The 17,661-nt window shown below is 40.9% G+C and overlaps 1 protein-coding gene across 3 annotated transcripts in view; it reads left to right on the forward strand.

The window, feature by feature from the left end:
* Positions 1-17,661, forward strand: part of Dis3l2 (DIS3-like 3'-5' exoribonuclease 2) — a 395,417-nt gene that overhangs the window by 65,319 nt on the left and 312,437 nt on the right. The window lies entirely within an intron of this gene.

The following is a 17,661-nucleotide window of genomic DNA, read 5'->3' on the forward strand; positions in this document are numbered from 1 at the left end:
AATGAGAATGATTTGTCAAAAAAGGGTTATGGAAGCATCAGGTTTCAGGGAAGAACATGTGGATTGAAGTATTGGCTAAATAAAGTCTCTCTACTTACTCCCAGATGTGTTAAAGAAGAAGGGGGTCTACCTGCTCTCAAGACCCTACCCTTTGTGGGAACCAGTGTCCCTGGCATCTCATACAAGTCTCCTGAGATGCTGCTTCGATTAGAAATGTTTGCTAGGGCTGAGGAGATGAGTTAATTGTTAATGTCCTTGCTACCCAAGCCTGAAGACCTGAATTTGGATCCTCAGCATCCACCAAAAAACAAAACAAAGCAAAACAGGTGCACCAGTGCACATGCTGTGGGGGTGAAGGTGGGGGTGGGGTGGTGGCAGCAGAGACAGAGGTGTCAGGGGCTTGTTGTCCAGCCTTCCTATCTGAAATGTTGAGCTCCAGTTTCAGCTAAAGAACCTGTTTCAAAAATAAGGGCTGTGTGTGGTAGTGCACATCCTTAACCTAGCACTTGGGAAGCAGAGGTGGGCTGATCTTTTGAATTTGAGGCCAGCCTGTTCTGCATAGTGAGTTGCTGGGCAGCTAAAGCTACATAGAGAGACACTGTCTCCAAACAATAACTACAACATCTACAACCACAACCACTACTGGCAGCACAACCACAGCAAATGATGAGGCAGAAAGGACTAGGGAGACATCTGACATTGACCTCTGCTTCCACGTCAGTGCCCACCAGCAGGTCCACTAGCCCACACATGTACAGCACGCACGCACGCACACACACACACACACACACACACACACACACACACACACACACAAAATATTTGCTGGCTTTGTGATTTTTTTCCTTTGGTTTTTCTGTTTCTTCTCATCCTTTTCCCAATTTAAAATATTCATCCTTCATAACTAATATTGTCTTACCCTTCATATCTTTTGTGCATATGTGATGTGATGTGGTGTGTGTGTGTGTGTGTGTGTGTGTGTGTGTATGTGTGTGTGTGTGTGTGTGTGTGTGTGTGTGTGTCTGTCTGTCTGTCTGTCTGTCTGTCTGTCTGTCTGTGTCTATGATGGAGTTTATGTGGAGGTCAGTAGACAAGCTCAGGTTTTGGTTCTTGCCTTTTTGCCTTGTTTGAGTCACGGTTTCTTCACCACTCTGTAAGCCTGGTCAGCTGACTGGTGAGTTTGTGGAGGTTCTCTTGACTCTGACTCCCATCGTTCTGTAGAATTTCCATGGAGTTACAGATGCTTGTGTTACTGAGACCAGCTTTTTAATCTTATTTATTTTAGTAATATGTTTTTGGGGGATCTGAACTCAGGTTGTCTGGTTTGCACAGTAAACAGTCTTACCCACTGAGTTATCTCCCTGGCCCTCTGTCCTTCTTTTAAACAATAAAAAGCTGTATCCTGCTATTTTCCTTATCTTTGTACTCCAGTATAGTAGACTGCAAAGAACCATGGGTAATAAGCCTGGTGACTGAACGTTTTGTATCTGCTCTAGTAGCAGGTAGTTCATTTTGCATCTCATTCTTTAGGATCTCTACTTCAGTTTTATGAATGAGAAAAATGGGGCTTACATATCTTAATATAATCAATATTGATATAATTAATTAGTAAGTTGGGTTCAGATGTATGTCTTATGATTTTATTATCTCATTGATATTTGTTAATCCAGGAATAATCAATGAAGGAGTTATTTGATCTGTAGGTGGATATTGTCTGTACCATAGAATTTGCTTGGATTTAGAAAAAAACATATGTTTTAGCATTAGATAGCATCGTAAGTTGCCACCATGAGTAATGGAGTTGACTTTATCAGCTGGGATGTCTGAAACCTAGTGTCAGTCTCAGGAAATAATTTAGGGAAACTTACTTAGAGCTCTGGCAGCTGTGTGTGAGGACGAGAAAGTGTGGGAGTTTCCCAGGTTTTGTGGAGGCAGATGTTGGTACCTGACAGCAGCCTGAATGTGAGGCCTAAAGCAAGAGCCATTGTGCACTGGGCAGACAGATAAAGGGGGTGGTGGGCCTAGATGCTGTCCGGGCTCAGTGTCAGCAGATGGCAAGCAACACAGGACAGATTTTCAAGGAGCAAATAGGCGGTTGTGGAGATGTGGCATTTCAGAGATGTGGCACTTAAGTCTTAGTGCCAGTCACCTGACTTGGAGCACAGGGAGTCACACACAGGGAGCATGGTCCAGAACAGAAGTGGAATTCTAAGAGGCAGAATTCTGGGATTTTTTTGGTTACAGCAAATGATGCTTGGGGCACAGAATTCAGCCCTGGTGTCTTGATTCTGAATGATGGATTGAAAAGCAAGCCTTTCAGTGAGCTTGACTTGAGAACTCAGGTGAGCAGCTTAGCTGAGGCAGTCATAGTAATCAGCTCTGAGAAAACTAGAGTACAGGAGCCTGACAAGATTGTGTTAAAATTAGACTCAGATAACACAGTGTGAAACAGAACTTGACTGGAAGAGAGAGATTTTAAGTGAAGGTTTTGCTCACTGGGCCTTAGTCTTTGGATTCTTTTGATTGAATATTAAAAGTGAAAAGTCAAGCAGAGGTCTTGATATACTGATACCTCCTGTACACCTGATGCTAGGGACTGATTCACTTAGTACCATGGATCACCTCATGTATTTTTGGTCCCTTACATTGGTGTGAGAGGACAAGTGGTGGTGGGGTGGGGAGACCAGGCAGCTATTGTGCTGGTTAAGTCTAGATCCCTCTCAAGATTCTAGTGGGTTGGTCACTCAGCTTACAGTGAAACAGAGTATAACCATGGACAGCCATGGCACATTGGCCGGCATGTCTGTTGTATGCTCACTAAGCAAGCTTACTTTGGGCAGGGGTAGTGATGCTTCAGCTGCTAGAGCTCAGTTGTATGTTTTCAAGAGAAGACTGGCTCAGAAAGAAACAGCTTGAGTTTGAAAGAATAAAGGAAGTACTGATAGGGGTGCTGCTCTTGTTCTAAACTAAACAAATACAGAAATCAAAGTGTACATTTAATCCCTAATTTTCAGTGGCGGTTCCAAACCTTTTCAGGGTCACAAGACTTTGGACCAGTACAGTAAATTGTTTCCTTTGACAATCAACATTTACTTCAAGTGATTGTTTGAAAGTTTTATCTTCCAAGTTCTTCTTTAAATATGCACCCATCATGCTAGATTATATTTAATCCAATCTCTTACATAACCACTATCGTTTTGGATTGTTGTCAATTCCAATGGAATTAGAATTTCTTAGAACTGTTTGCTTTCTTGGCCTGCATGACAGTCCCAGAAAGGACTTGGAAGGTACTTAATGATGGAGGGAAGGCTTGGGAACTCCACCTGGAGTACAGTGTGTAGGCGTATCTACTCCCATGATCAGCTTTTCCTCAGATGCTATGGACACAAACCTATTTTTAACAGTCATCTTTTCTTCTTCAATGTTGCCAACTCTGGGCTCAAATACTTCAGGTTCTTGCCTGTTTTAAACATGTCTTCAGATCTCTGTAATTCAGGTTGAAATGTCTGAAATAAAGAATGTATCATTTAAGGATAGAACAGCTTATTTGTCCTGGAAAACTCCCAATTAATATTTTACGATTATATGTTGAAAAACGAATTTCATTCCTCCTTAAGTCTATGGAGATAGTTTGGTGAAATCCGTATTCATTGCAGCGAATGAGTTAATGGAGACAAGACATGGCAAAAATGACATATGAGTGCTCCAAAAGTGTCAGGTATTTATTACTGTTATTTCTAGAAATGAAAACTGTGAAGCCAAGACCACCTAGTTCAAATGTACTATTTGTAGCTCTTCAGTTTGCTACTGATAACAATTGTGTATAGGAGATATAAAATATTGGTGTCTTAGAATATCTGACTGCTAAGTAGTCTGCATGGTAGGTTAGCTTATAGTGTGGGATAGTGTGATCTGTATCTTACTGACACTCTTCCCTAGAAAGATCCTCCAGTGTTTTACTTTGCATTTTCCTTACTCCAGAGCTTAGACTGGATGGAACTGTGGCCATATACTCCTCTTGCCATGTACTCCTATGACAAAAGGAAACCAACATTTAAAATCCCTGCTCTAGATGGTGAGGTCACTTCTACTTGTTTGTCAGGATGGCTCTACCTAACCAGAAGAGGAACAAGAGGTTCAGTCTTCCTGAGAGTGTGTAGGCAGGGGTAGCAGGATCTATTTGCCAAATGGTGTTTGTGGCTGTCACACTGGATTAATTATACTCATTATATGTTGCATGCTGAGTAACCATTTGAAAAATATATGCCAGTGCTTGTGGGATGAGCTTTTCCACCACTTACTGCAAATTCATCCCAGTTAATGAAAACAAAATTCAGAAGTAGTTGAAAGTGATCCAGATGGTCTTCAAGGTCGCCCTTGGTTAGGTAATCACGCTTTAAAGTACATTCTGTGATACAAAGTAATTTTGTTGTTTTTCAAGTTAAGTTGATAGTGCAACAGTATAGTTTTAATAAATGGGAGGCTAAAATATTATATTTTAAAGAAATATACTGGGATTTATCTGTAATATTTACAAAGCATAAGAGTATCTCTCAGGGTATAGTACTGCTGCCTCCTCCTGCTGTTGTTTAGATTCTCTTTTTTATTTTAAAAAAGCCAATAGGTCTACCTTATCCAGTAATGATATAGGGGACACATACACATACACACACACACACACACACACACACACACACACACACACACACACATATACACACATGCACACACACAATATTGTCTTATGTATTTAGGTAATATATACCAGGTAGAAATTTTGTACAATGGGCTATTGAGAAAATAATGATAGAATTGGATAGCCACATATATTTTAGTGCTTTGAAACTTAAAATGCAAGAGAAGAGGCGAGGCTGGTAAATAAAATATGAGGAGTGGTGTCAAATCTTGAAATGTCTTGCTGCATAAGAAAGTCTAAAATTAACATGTAAGCCTTGGAGAGCCATAGACTTCCTTGGAGAGTGGATAGTCATATTTGCATATTGAAATATTCCAGCTGGTTGGGTGCATGACCTAAAGGGAAGGGGAAAAATGGTGGGAGATTGCTCATGGATTGGCAGGATTAATATAGTAAAAATGGCCATTTTACCAAAAGCAATCTACAGATTCAATGCAATCCCCATCAAAATACCAATCCAATTCTTCAAAGAGTTAGACAGAACAATTTGCAAATTCATCTGGAATAACAAAAAACCCAGGATAGCTAAAGCTATCCTCAACAATAAAAGGACTTCAGGGGGAATCACTATCCCTGAACTCAAGCAGTATTACAGAGCAATAGTGATAAAAACTGCATGGTATTGGTACAGAGATAGGCAGATAGACCAATGGAATAGAGTTGAAGACCCAGAAATGAACCCACACACCTATGGTCACTTGATTTTTGACAAAGGAGCCAAAACCATCCAATGGAAAAAAGACAGCATTTTCAGCAAATGGTGCTGGTTCAACTGGAGGTCAACATGTAGAAGAATACAGATCGATCCATGCTTATCACCCTGTACAAAGCTTAAGTCCAAGTGGATCAAGGACCTCCACATCAAACCAGATACACTCAAACTAATAGAAGAAAAACTAGGGAAGCATCTGGAACACAGGGGCACTGGAAAAAATTTCCTAAACAAAACACCAATGGCTTATGCTCTAAGATCAAGAATTGACAAATGGGATCTCATAAAACTGCAAAGCTTCTGTAAGGCAAAGGACACTATGGTTAGGACAAAATGGCAACCAACAGATTGGGAAAAGATCTTTACCAATCCTACAACAGATAGAGGCCTTATATCCAAAATATACAAAGAACTCAAGAAGTTAGACTGCAGGGAAACAAATAACCCTATTAAAAAATGGGGTTCAGAGCTAAACAAAGAATTCACAGCTGAGGAATGCCAAATGGCTGAGAAACACCTAAAGAAATGTTCAACATCTTTAGTCATAAGGGAAATGCAAATCAAAACAACCCTGAGATTTCACCTCACACCAGTGAGAATGGCTATGATCAAAAACTCAGGGGACAACAGATGCTGGCGAGGATGTGGAGAAAGAGGAACACTCCTCCATTGTTGGTGGGATTGCAAACTGGTACAACCATTCTGGAAATCAGTCTGGAGGATCCTCAGAAAATTGGACATTGAACTGCCTGAGGATCCAGCTATACCTCTCTTGGGCATATACCCAAAAGATGCCCCAGCATATAAAAAAGACACGTGCTCCACTATGTTCATTGCAGCCTTATTTATAATAGCCAGAAGCTGGAAAGAACCCAGATGCCCTTCAACAGAGGAATGGATACAGAAAATGTGGTACATCTACACAATGGAATATTACTCAGCTATCAAAAACAACGACTTTATGAAATTCGTAGGCAAATGGTTGGAACTGGAAAACATCATCCTGAGTGAGCTAACCCAATCACAGAAAGACATACATGGGATGCACTCATTGATAAGTGGCTATTAGCCCAAATGCTTGAATTACCCTAGATGCCTAGAACAAATGAAACTCAAGACGGATGATCAAAATGTGAATGCTTCACTCCTTCTTTAAAAGGGGAACAAGAATACCCTTGGCAGGGAAGAGAGAGGCAAAGATTAAAACAGAGACTGAAGGAACACCCATTCAGAGCCTGCCCCACATGTGGCCCATACATATACAGCCACCCAATTAGACAAGATGGATGAAGCAAAGAAGTGCAGACCGACAGGAGCCGGATGTAGTTCGCTCCTGAGAGACACAGCCAGAATACAGCAAATACAGAGGCGAATGCCAGCAGCAAACCACTGAACTGAGAATAGGACCCCCGTTGAAGGAATCAGAGAAAGAACTGGAAGATCTTGAAGGGGCTCGAGACCCCATATGTACAACAATGCTAAGCAACCAGAGCTTCCAGGGACTAAGCCACTACCTAAAGACTATACATGGACTGACCCTGGACTCTGACCTCATAGGTAGCAATGAATATCCTAGTAAGAGCACCAGTGGAAGGAGAAGCCCTGGGTCCTGCTAAGACTGAACCCCCAGTGAACTAGACTGGTGGGGGGAGGGCGGCAATGGGGGGAGGGTCGGGAGGGGAACACCCATAAGGAAGGGGAGGGGGGAGGGGGATGTTTGCCCGGAAACCGGGAAAGGGAATAACACTCGAAATGTATATAAGAAATACTCAAGTTAATAAAAAAAAAAAATTGTAAAAAAAAAAAAAAGAAATACTCAAGTTAATAAAAAAAAATGGTGGGAGATTGATGGGAACATTTGTTCAGAGAGACTTAAGGAGGGATGATAAGCCACAATGGCATTGAGGAAGTTGAGTTGAATTTAGGCTTGAGTAAACCTGGTGATTGGATATAGTAAATGAAGTAGAAGGCAGAAACTAGGATGTGTCTTTCACTTTGTGCTTAGGTGAATGAAGATAGCAGCATTATTTGTTATGGTAGGATCTAGAAAAGGGAGCGGGCTCAGAGGCTAAGGCAGGAGCAGTTTGACATGTGCAGGAACATGTAAATTTATAAAACTAGAAGGGAGCTTTCTCTTAGGATTTAAGCTAAGGTATGGGACCTGGCTAGAAGTAGATGTTTGGTTGTCCTCAGTGGCACTTCATTAAGTGGAGATTTTATGAAGAAATAAAAGCAGTATAGAACCCAAGGAGTACTGAACATAGTATTCTGTGGGGAAGAGCATCCCGAGATGGAGAGTGAAAGCCGGGGCAGAAAGACACCTAAGAGTCTACCAGGAGAGAATGCGGTCCTGGGAATGAGGACAGGGACATCTGAAGGAGGAATGAAGAGACATGTTCCTGGTTAATATGGAGCACCTATGATATTGATTGTTGGAGCAGATTTGGTGGAGTAAGAAGGCAGGAACCAGAGCACCTTTAGTCAAGGAGTGCATATGAAGACCCAGAAAGACCAGTGATCTCAGAATAAGGGACATGTAGCTCATGGGCACTGTTGTTTTGAGATGGTAGAAAGTTCAATATAGTGCTTTAAGTTGGGATTCTTGCTCAAATAGCCTATGTGAAAAATGTACAATTTCTATTTATGATTTAATTAGGAAAATCTCAACAGAAATCCAAAGCTAGAGTTTGAGAACAGAGCACCGAGGATAGACAGACACAATGCTAGAAGCTGGAAGAGCCTGGAGAGGGAGGACTTGGCTCACAGGACTGAAGGCAGACACGGGGCAAGCCAGAGAGAGCCAGAGAAGGTTTCAGGAGCAAACGCACCCAGGGCAGTCAGCCGGGATAAGGGAGATACCTCAATGATGGATTTTGGGGAGCATAGGAACTTTGAATAGAACGAGTTGATAAACTTATGGAAAAGGCTAGATAGCAAACATTTTTGACTATGGGTCTTCCAGATCAGTCACAGCTTCTTTGCTGTTTGTATTTCCTACAAACAGAGAAAGACTGTATGTAAATGAATATGTACAGCTGTGTTTCAGCACAGCTTATAGAAACAACAGGGTTTGGGCTATAAGCTGGAGTTCCCCGCTCTGTGGTAGAGGTTGTAATTATACCTCCTCAAGGAGCTTGCTCTGCCCGTTGAAGATCCTGGTGATCCTGGACACATCTCTTTCTCATTTCTAAAAAGTACATAGACTGTGCTAGAAAATGTCTGACTCCTTTGAATCTGTTCCAGATCTACTAATTCTACTTTGAATTTTCTTGAGTCTTTAGATTTTAAGTCAGAAAATGTTAAGAAGTCTCTGTCTCTCTAGGTTCTTAGGAATTAGTTGTCTGGGCTCTGTATTCTCTCTCTTTTTCCTGCATTTTCTCTTTAATAAGGTGAAAACATTTAGTTTAAAATCTATTAAGAATTCTTGGGGCTGAGGATACATTAGTAGTTCAGTTGATGAAGTTCTCGTCTAGAGTGCACAAGGCACTGGGCTTGATCCGTAGCCTCACATCAAGCAGGCCGTGGTGGCACAGGCCTAGAATCTACAAACTCAGGATGAAAAGGTAGGAGGATCAGAAGTCAGAGTCATTGCTGACTGTAGAGGGAGTTCAGTGCTAGCCTGAGCTACAAGAGACACTCTAAAACAACAACAACAGCAACAACACACCTGGATATATTATTCATCACAGCTTTAGGTTCATCAAAACCTTTTTGTTGTATGTATGTATGTATGTATGTATGTATGTATGTATGTATGTATGTATGTATGTATCTGTGTGTGTACATGTGAGTGCATGTGTCATGTTCTTTCTTCCAGGTATTGAAGTCAGGTCTTTAGTCTTGGTCGTGAGCATCTTTACCCTCTGAACCATATTGATGGTCTGTTTTAGGTCCTTTTGATTAGGCTAGAAACTAATCTTGCAGATGTTGATCTAAGTGATATAGTTTGGAATAGAAGTCACATTGTCCACATTAACTCTCTGACATGACTCCCTATTCAGTAATGGCCCAGTCCAGGTTCTCATTCTGTTTTTCCTTTACTGTCCTTGGGCTCTGCTCTCATCTTAAGGCCTTTGTCATTATTTAGTGGTGGCAACTTTGCAATGATCAGAAAAAGGACAAGTATTTCTCTACTCATCTCTTTTTTTAATCTTTATTTGAGACATGGTCTTAAATAACTCAGGCTGGCCATGTACTCACTATGTAGCTGAGGCTAGCCTTGAACTCTTGATCTGTACACTTCTACCTCCCAAGTGCTTGGATCACTGGCATTTACCATAATGCATGTCTCTCCTAAGTTCTTTGAAAGTCATATGGCGATTGATTGTGTCTCTAGATAAAGTGTCAGGGTACGCGATGCCCTAGTATTTAGTAGTCATCAACTAAAGGTTGGTGCTCGAGGCAAGGGACAAAATGCAAGGTTACAAATATGAAATGAATACAGAATCAGAATAAAGGAGATGCCTTATAGATTGGTGCAGAGAAAGGGGAATGACCCAGATCAGTAGCTTGGAGTCTGTCTTATTAGCAGGGGCCATTATGCTGCTTTGCCATTGGACTTACGTTAAGAGTGAACCAGTTATTGTGGGTGATCTTAGAAGTCTAGTCAGGAAAACCAGCACAGAACACAGAAACTGATGTGAGGAATTCTGGGAGCAAGGATGGTATTTGAATAGTGCTATTCCTGAGGTAAAGTAGAGAAGTGAGTTTGTTAGACATAATGAATGCCTTAGTGTGATAGGGCTAATTCTCCTGAGGAACTCAGCTTGAGAAGGGGAGTCTAGAGGAGCAATGCAGAGAAAAGCAGAACATTCTGGGTATGATGGGAGTTCAACAAAATTCCCAGCTAGTCCTAGAGAGGGCCAAGGAATGCTTTCTGGAAAGAAATTTTGGAAGGAAATAATGAGTGGAGAGAAAATTAAGCATGGAGTATCTAAAGAACAGAAGACTTGATCTAGAAAGAACTCAAGCTGCTTTCGGTTCAGAGCCTCTTTCAGCTTCGTGATTTATGTGGGCAGAGGAGTAGCCGTAGATGCTTCTTCCCAAGGCACTGGCCCAGGCAGAGTGTGCACCTGAAAACCTAGTGTTTAGTCTATTTTGTGCTGCTGTGACAAAATATTTGAAATTATTTCTAAAGAAAAGAAACTTGTTCTTACAGCTTAGGGGCCAAAAAGCATACAGATTCAGTTGTGTTGTGTGGGGAGGGTTTTCAGTTCCAATTTGATTCTTTGTTTCTGCCTCTGAATTAATTTCCTAATTTGAGCCTCACACTCATCTTTACACTTTGCCACTTGCCTTAGGCACTGACCTTTACTTGAATATTAAAGGCAGAAAGGACAAGCAGAGAGAGTGCTGCACTGTAAGAGGAGAGAGCCCCCCCCCTTGACCTGAGCATCTGTAAATCCCTTCCTCCTAATGCCACCACCCTGTCACCATCTATTGAGTGTTGAAGAAGGCATGCTCAAACTGCCACATCTACCAATGGTTCCAGTAAACAGATAACCCTTCACCAAGGGTTGTAACAGTGTCCAACCCTTCTCTATGTCCCTGAACACATGACACAGCTAGGAGTGGAATCTCAGTAACCATCTATGAAGGTATCTTCAGCTGGTAAGTGCTATTGTTTCAGGCCTTTGGGGTAAGATCTGGTCGTCTTTGGAAAATGAGGGGTTGAGCATTGACAACTGGCACATACTGACTTTCTGCTACTTCTCTGTGACTTGCACTTGGTGTTAGGTGGGCTTTTCCCTTTGGAATCTGAACACAGGCAGCTCCAAGTGTGGTCCGTGTACCAGCCCCCCACATTCTCAAGCTCTATTCCTGAGACTCAGTGGATTAGAATCTGCGGTTAACAAGAGCCCTGTTCGAACTGTGTGAGCATTAGTATTTAAAAAATACTGAGGAAGATGATGAAGTAGAACAGAACGATAATGTCCTTTTGTGGCTTATGTCCTTAAAATAATATCTTCAAGGCTCATCTGTGTTGTAACACATGAGCACTTTGACTGACTGGGTAACCATGTTACATTGGATGGCTGTACCACATTTTATCATCTCACCAGTTGATATACATTCCTGTGGTATTGTAACACTTCTTTACATTCCAGGCAAAGAATGAAGAGAGGAAGCATATACACACACACCGTTTTAACTGGAGGCCAGCGTTCTGTGGGTGAAGTGATGTAGAATCTCCTTGTGTAGGCTCCGGGTACTCGCGATATTCTCTCTCCCTCCCCTCCTAGTTAGCTGTAGCAAATGGAGAGAGAGAGATACTATTTGTATAGTTTGTAGGCAGAAAAATATGTTTATTGACAAAGGTTAGGTTGATCTGTTTTGAATTGTTTTTATTCTAAGAAGAGTTCTATATATAACCTTTTCCTTCCCATTTTCAGAGATCTTTGAAGTTCAAGCAGTTACATCATTTCTCTTAATAGTCTCCAGTCTCACTCATTTTCCTGAAGAATCTCTCTTACCATGTGTCTGTAGTGATGCGGTTTTCTATTTTCTTCTCATTAATTGAAACCATGCTTTAGTTCTTTTTAATATATTTTGAAATCTTATTGAAAGTCAACAAAAGATTTATCACTTTTGCATAGTGGGGGCCAAAATACCTGAGATAAGCATAAAGAAGGGAAGATTGCTTTGGGCACACAGTTTGGTGCATGGTTTCAGAGGGTTTGGTGTATGGTTGCTTGGCCCCAAGAACATGATGTTGGGTTAGTGTGAGTATGGAGAAGGCTGTTGACTTCAAGACAGATAGGAAGCAGAGGACAAGCCAGGGACTCAGGATTAGATACAGCTTCCAAAGTTCTTATGTTGAGGACTTGGATCTATTAGGTGTTGATGTTTGTGCAGGGTGAGAGAGAAGGACCTAGGTTCATTCTTCTCGTACACTTTGAGTTTTACTTGTTGAAGATGCTGTCTTTTCTCTAATGAGTAGTTTTGACATCTTTGCCAATTGTCAGATGGTTATAGTAGTATCACCCTGTACAAAGCTCAAGTCCAAGTGGATCAAGGACCTCCACATCAAACCAGTACACTCAAACTAATAGAAGAGAAAGTGGGGAAGAGCCTCGAACACATGGGCACAGGGGAAATTTTCCTGAACAGAACACCAATGGCTTATGCTCTAAGATCAAGAATCAACAAATAGAACCTCATAAAATTGTAAAACTTCTGTAAGGCAAAGGACATTGTCATTAGGACAAAATGGCAACCAACAGATTGGGAAAAGATCTTTACCAATCCTACATCTGATAGAGGACTGATATCCAATATGTACAAGGAACTCAAGAAGTTTGACTCCAGAGAATCAAAGAAACCTATTAAAAAGGGGGGGACAGAGCTAAACAAAGAATTCTCAACTGAAGAATATCAAATGGCTGAGAAGCACCTAAAGAAATGTTCAACATCCTTAGTCATCAGGGGAATGTAAATCAAAACAACCCTGAGATTCCACCTCACACCAGTCAGAATGGCTAAGATAAAAAACTCAGGTGACAGCAGATGCTGGCGAGGATGTGGAGAAAGAGAAACACTCCTCCACTGTTGGTGGGATTACAACCACTCTGGAAATCAGTCTGGAGGTTTCTCAGAAAATTGGACATAGTACTACCTAAGGACCCAGCTATACCACTCCTGGGCATATACCCAAAAGATGCTGCAACATATAACAAGGACACATATTCCACTGTGTCCATAGCAGCCTTATTTATAATAGCCAGAAGCTGGAAAGAACCCAGATGTCCTTCAACAGAGGAATGGATACAGAAAAAGTGGTACATCTATACAATGGAGTGAGGTAACCCAATCTCAAAAGAACACACATGATATGCACTCATTGATAAGTGGATATTATCCCAAAAGCTCGGAATACCCAAGATGCAATCCACAGACCACATGAAGTTCAAGAAGTTAGAAGAACAAAGAGAGGATGTTTCAGTCCTTCTTAGAAGGGAGAACAAAATATTCACAGGAGGAAAGTGTGGAGCAGAGACTGAAGGAAAGGTCATCCAGAGACGGCCCCACCCAAGGATCCATCCCATATACTGTCACCAAACCCAGACAATATTGCTGATGCCAAGAAGTGCATGCTGACAGGAGTCTGATATAGCTGTCTCCTGAGAGGCTCTGCCAGAGCATGACAAATACAGAGTCAGGTGCTAGCCATTGAATTGAGAACAGGGTCCCTAATGGAGGAGTTAGAGAAAGGACTGAAGGAGCTGAAGGGGTTTTCAACCCCATAGGAAGTACAGCAACATCAACCAACCAGACCCCCAGAGCTCCCAGGGACCACTCACCAAAGAGTACACATGGAGGAACCCATGACTCTAGCCGCATATGTAGCAGAGGATGGCCTTATCGGGCATCAATGAGAGGAGAGGCCCTTGGCCCTGTGAAGGCTCAATGCTCCCAAGTAGGGGGAAGCCAGGGTGAGGAGATGGGAGGGAGTGGGTGGGTCGGTGAGGAACACTCTCAGAGGCGGGGTTGGAGTAGGGGGACTCCAGAAGGGGAATTGGAAAAGGGGATAACATTTGAAATTTAAATAAAAAATCCAATGAAAAGAAAAAAAATGTATACTTGTATATAAATTTTAAGTAAAGAATTTCAAATTAGACAAGTAGTAAAAAATACAAATTAAAACTAATAATTTTAAATGTAAATTTATTGGTAAATGTTTTTTATAAATACCAAAGTACAAAACACATTTCTTTTGTTAAGACTGAAAAATAAACCATATATACCTGAATAAATCTGCCATATCACACACACACACACACACACACACACACACACACACACACACACACACACACACACACAAACGAGGAACAAGGATCATTTGAATTGAGAGCTCACATACAAGGCCATACAATTATAAATATTCTCTGTGTCCACGTTCAGAGGCTGGAATAGCAGGCAGGTGACATTCCCATCCAACATCTGTGTGGGTTCTGGGGAACTTAACTCCAGTTCTCGTGTTGTATGGCAAGCGCTAAACTATTGAGGCATCTCCTAGCTCTCTTCAAGATGTTAAACATGAAACTATATTGGATTTTGTAAGTCCTTTCTTTATATCAAGGTGACCATGTGATTTCTGTCCTTGAGATGGTTTGTGTAGTTTATAACGTTTGTTGATTTATGTATATTGAAACATTCATGCATCTGGAACCAACTTGATCAAGTGAATAATCTTTTTGTTGTTCTCTTGAATTTGTTTGGCAGGTGCTTTGTTGGGAATTTCTGCATCTGTGTTTGTTATTTTCTTGATGCATTTCTGGGTTTAGTATAGCTTTGTAAAAGTTTGGTAATATTCTTTTCTTTTCTATTGTATGGATAGTTTGAGGGACATTGATGTTAGTCTTACTTTGGAAGTCTGACAAAATCCACTAGTGACTCTATCTGGGCCTGGAGTTTCTTTTTTTAGTTGGGAGATTTTAGTTATTGTATCAGTCTCATGGCTTATTATAGATCTATTCAAATTGATTATCATGATTTCATTTCATGGTCTTAATGCATCTAGAAATTAGTTCTTTTAGACTTTCTTATTTATTGGAATGTATATTTAAGTAAGACCTAATGATTTTCTAAATTTTGTCTCTTAAAGTGGCTCCCCTTTTCATTTCTAATTTCATCTATTTGGATATTCTATCTCTCTTTTGCTTAGTTTGGCTGAGGGTTTGTTTAGTTTTTGTTTTTAAAGAACCATCTTTGTCATGGTTGTATTATTTTGTTTTGTTTCCATTCATTAATTTCTCCTCTGATATTAATGATTCCTTTACATCTACTGATTTGTTTGGCTCCTCCTCCTCCTCCTCCTCCTCCTCCTCCTCCTCCTCCTCCTCCTCTTCCTCCTCCTCCTCCTCCTCCTCCTCCTCCTCCTCCTCCTCCTCCTCCTCCTCCTCCTCCCCCTCCTTTCCCCTTCTTTTTTTCCTGCTTCTTCTAGAGATATATCACGAAGTTATTTATCTGAGAAAGCTCTCATTTTCCTATAGGCGATTGGAGCTGTAAGCACCCCGCTTAGATCTGTAGGATTGGTGTGTTGTGTTTCCATCCTCATTTCACCCTTTATTCCCTTCTTGGTCTCTCCTCACTCAATGGCATGGTGTTTAAGCTCCATGACTGTACATTTTCTGTAGTTTTTCCTTCTGTTGATTTATAATCATAGTCCATAGCAGTCAGTTAGAATACCAGGATCATTTTAACTTTCTTGTATCTGTTAAGAATTGCTTTTCAGGGTCTGGAGCACTGACTGCGTTCAAGAGCACTTGCTCTTCCAGAGGACCTGGGTTTAGTTCCCAGCACTCACCACGATGGCTAACAACCAGCTGTAAATGCATTTTTAGAGAATCTCATGCACTCTTCTGGCCTCCATGGTTACTGCATAGACATAGTGTGTAGGTGCATACAAGCAACACAGCCATATGCATAACAAATTAAACAGAGAACTTTTAAGGGCTGGAGATGGATCAGCAGTCAAGAGCACTGGCTGTTTTTTCAGAGGACCCACGTTCAATTCCCAGCACCCACATGGTGACTCACATCTATGTAACTCTGAATCTAGGGGATATCATACCTTCTTCTGTCCTTCATGGGTATCAAGCATGCATATTGTACAAGACATACATGCAGCCAAGCACTCATACACATAAAATAAATAAGTAAAATTTAAAAACATTAAAAAGGACTTGCCTAAAGCCCTAATATATGATTGATTTTAGTCAAAGTTCTATGGGAAAAATGGGAATTAAGTAGTGTTTGGATGAACTGTTCTGTAGATATCTAAGTTTGTTTGACCTGTGTTGTCACCTACGATATGAGACTTATGGGCTGTTATCTTACTTGAAGTTCTTCCTTGATAGCATTCTTTTTCTTAGTTTTAGTATGTTATTATTGACTCCCTTTTTTTTACACTCCCAGCTTCTGCCCTGAATCTGTCTGTCTGTCTGTCTAATGTTTTACTGTTTAGAGTTTCATGTACTTTTATTTACATAATGTAGCTTAAAATAACCTTCATTTATTTGTTCACTTTACATCCTGATCACAACCTCTCCACCTCCTCTACCCCCAGTCCCACCCTTAAAATAACTTTTTTAAAAATTTAAATGAATTCTACCATCATTTGTTTATTAAACTTTGATTGCCTGTATTGGTTATACTTGGCACTGACTGTCCTAGGGATATAATTGCCATCTTCAGCTGCCCTAGATCATTGTACAGACCAGTATGTTAACAGATGTGAATAGAGGGTCCACAGTGCTATGGGATATTTTGCTCAATAGAGTTGAACATTGAAGTGACAGAAATGTAGGGGCTTAATAGGGGGAGAAGCCAAGCTCTACCTAAAACCTTGCTCAAGTTTCTTTTTTCTTTTTTCTTTTTTTTTACTTTTATTTTTTTATAGTCCAGTCATTGCCCCCTTCCCAGACTGCCCTCCCACAGTTCCACATCCCATTCTTCCTTCCCACTGTCTTCAAGAGGATGCCCCCACCCCCATCCCATGCTCAAGGGGCTGGCCAGATGGCTCAGTGGTTAAGAGCACCAACTGCTCTTCCAGAGGTCCTGAGTTTAATTCCCAGCAACCACATGGTGGCTCATAACCATCTGTAATGGGATCTGATGCCCTCTTCTGGTGTGTCTGAAGACAGCTGCAGTGTACTCTCATATATAAAATAAATAAATCAAGTTTCTTATAATGGGTGATATTTGACTTGCAGGTTGAGAGTTTGCCAGATGAACATTTAGGAGAGAAGAAAATATTTCAGGCAAGGACTGTGTTTAAAGAAGTAGAAGCATTCATTCCTTTAAGCCTAAACTGGTCACGGTAGGGACCGGGCATTTCTGTGTTTATAGTAATAGTGTCCTATTAGACCATAGCCTTGTCAAGTCTGACTGAGATTACATTCTAGATTCTTTACTTCCTGGCTCTGAGCTTTGAAGTAAGAAAGCATTCACCTGTAAATGGGGTGTGTTTGTTGGTGGAAATTAATGACAGAATCATCTAGGAAGCCTTGGATGCTTTCGAAAGTGTGAGTTTCATTTATTCTTTTAACTATTCTTGTAGCCAGCCACTTAATACCTGGCATACAGTAGGCAGGGAATGAAGATTTGTTGAACAATCTCAGTATTTGACGACATTAGAAAAACATCTGGTTCGTTTCTTTTGATGTAACATTTTGTGACTAGAAAGAAAGAACATATGGTGAATTCACTAGGTTTTGTGATCTTATGAAGCAGAAATTTGTTTTCTTAA

The sequence above is a fragment of the Rattus norvegicus genome, chromosome 9, assembly GCF_021556685.1.
Source record: "Rattus norvegicus strain SHRSP/BbbUtx chromosome 9, alternate assembly SHRSP_T2T, whole genome shotgun sequence".
Lineage (NCBI taxonomy): Eukaryota > Metazoa > Chordata > Mammalia > Rodentia > Muridae > Rattus > Rattus norvegicus.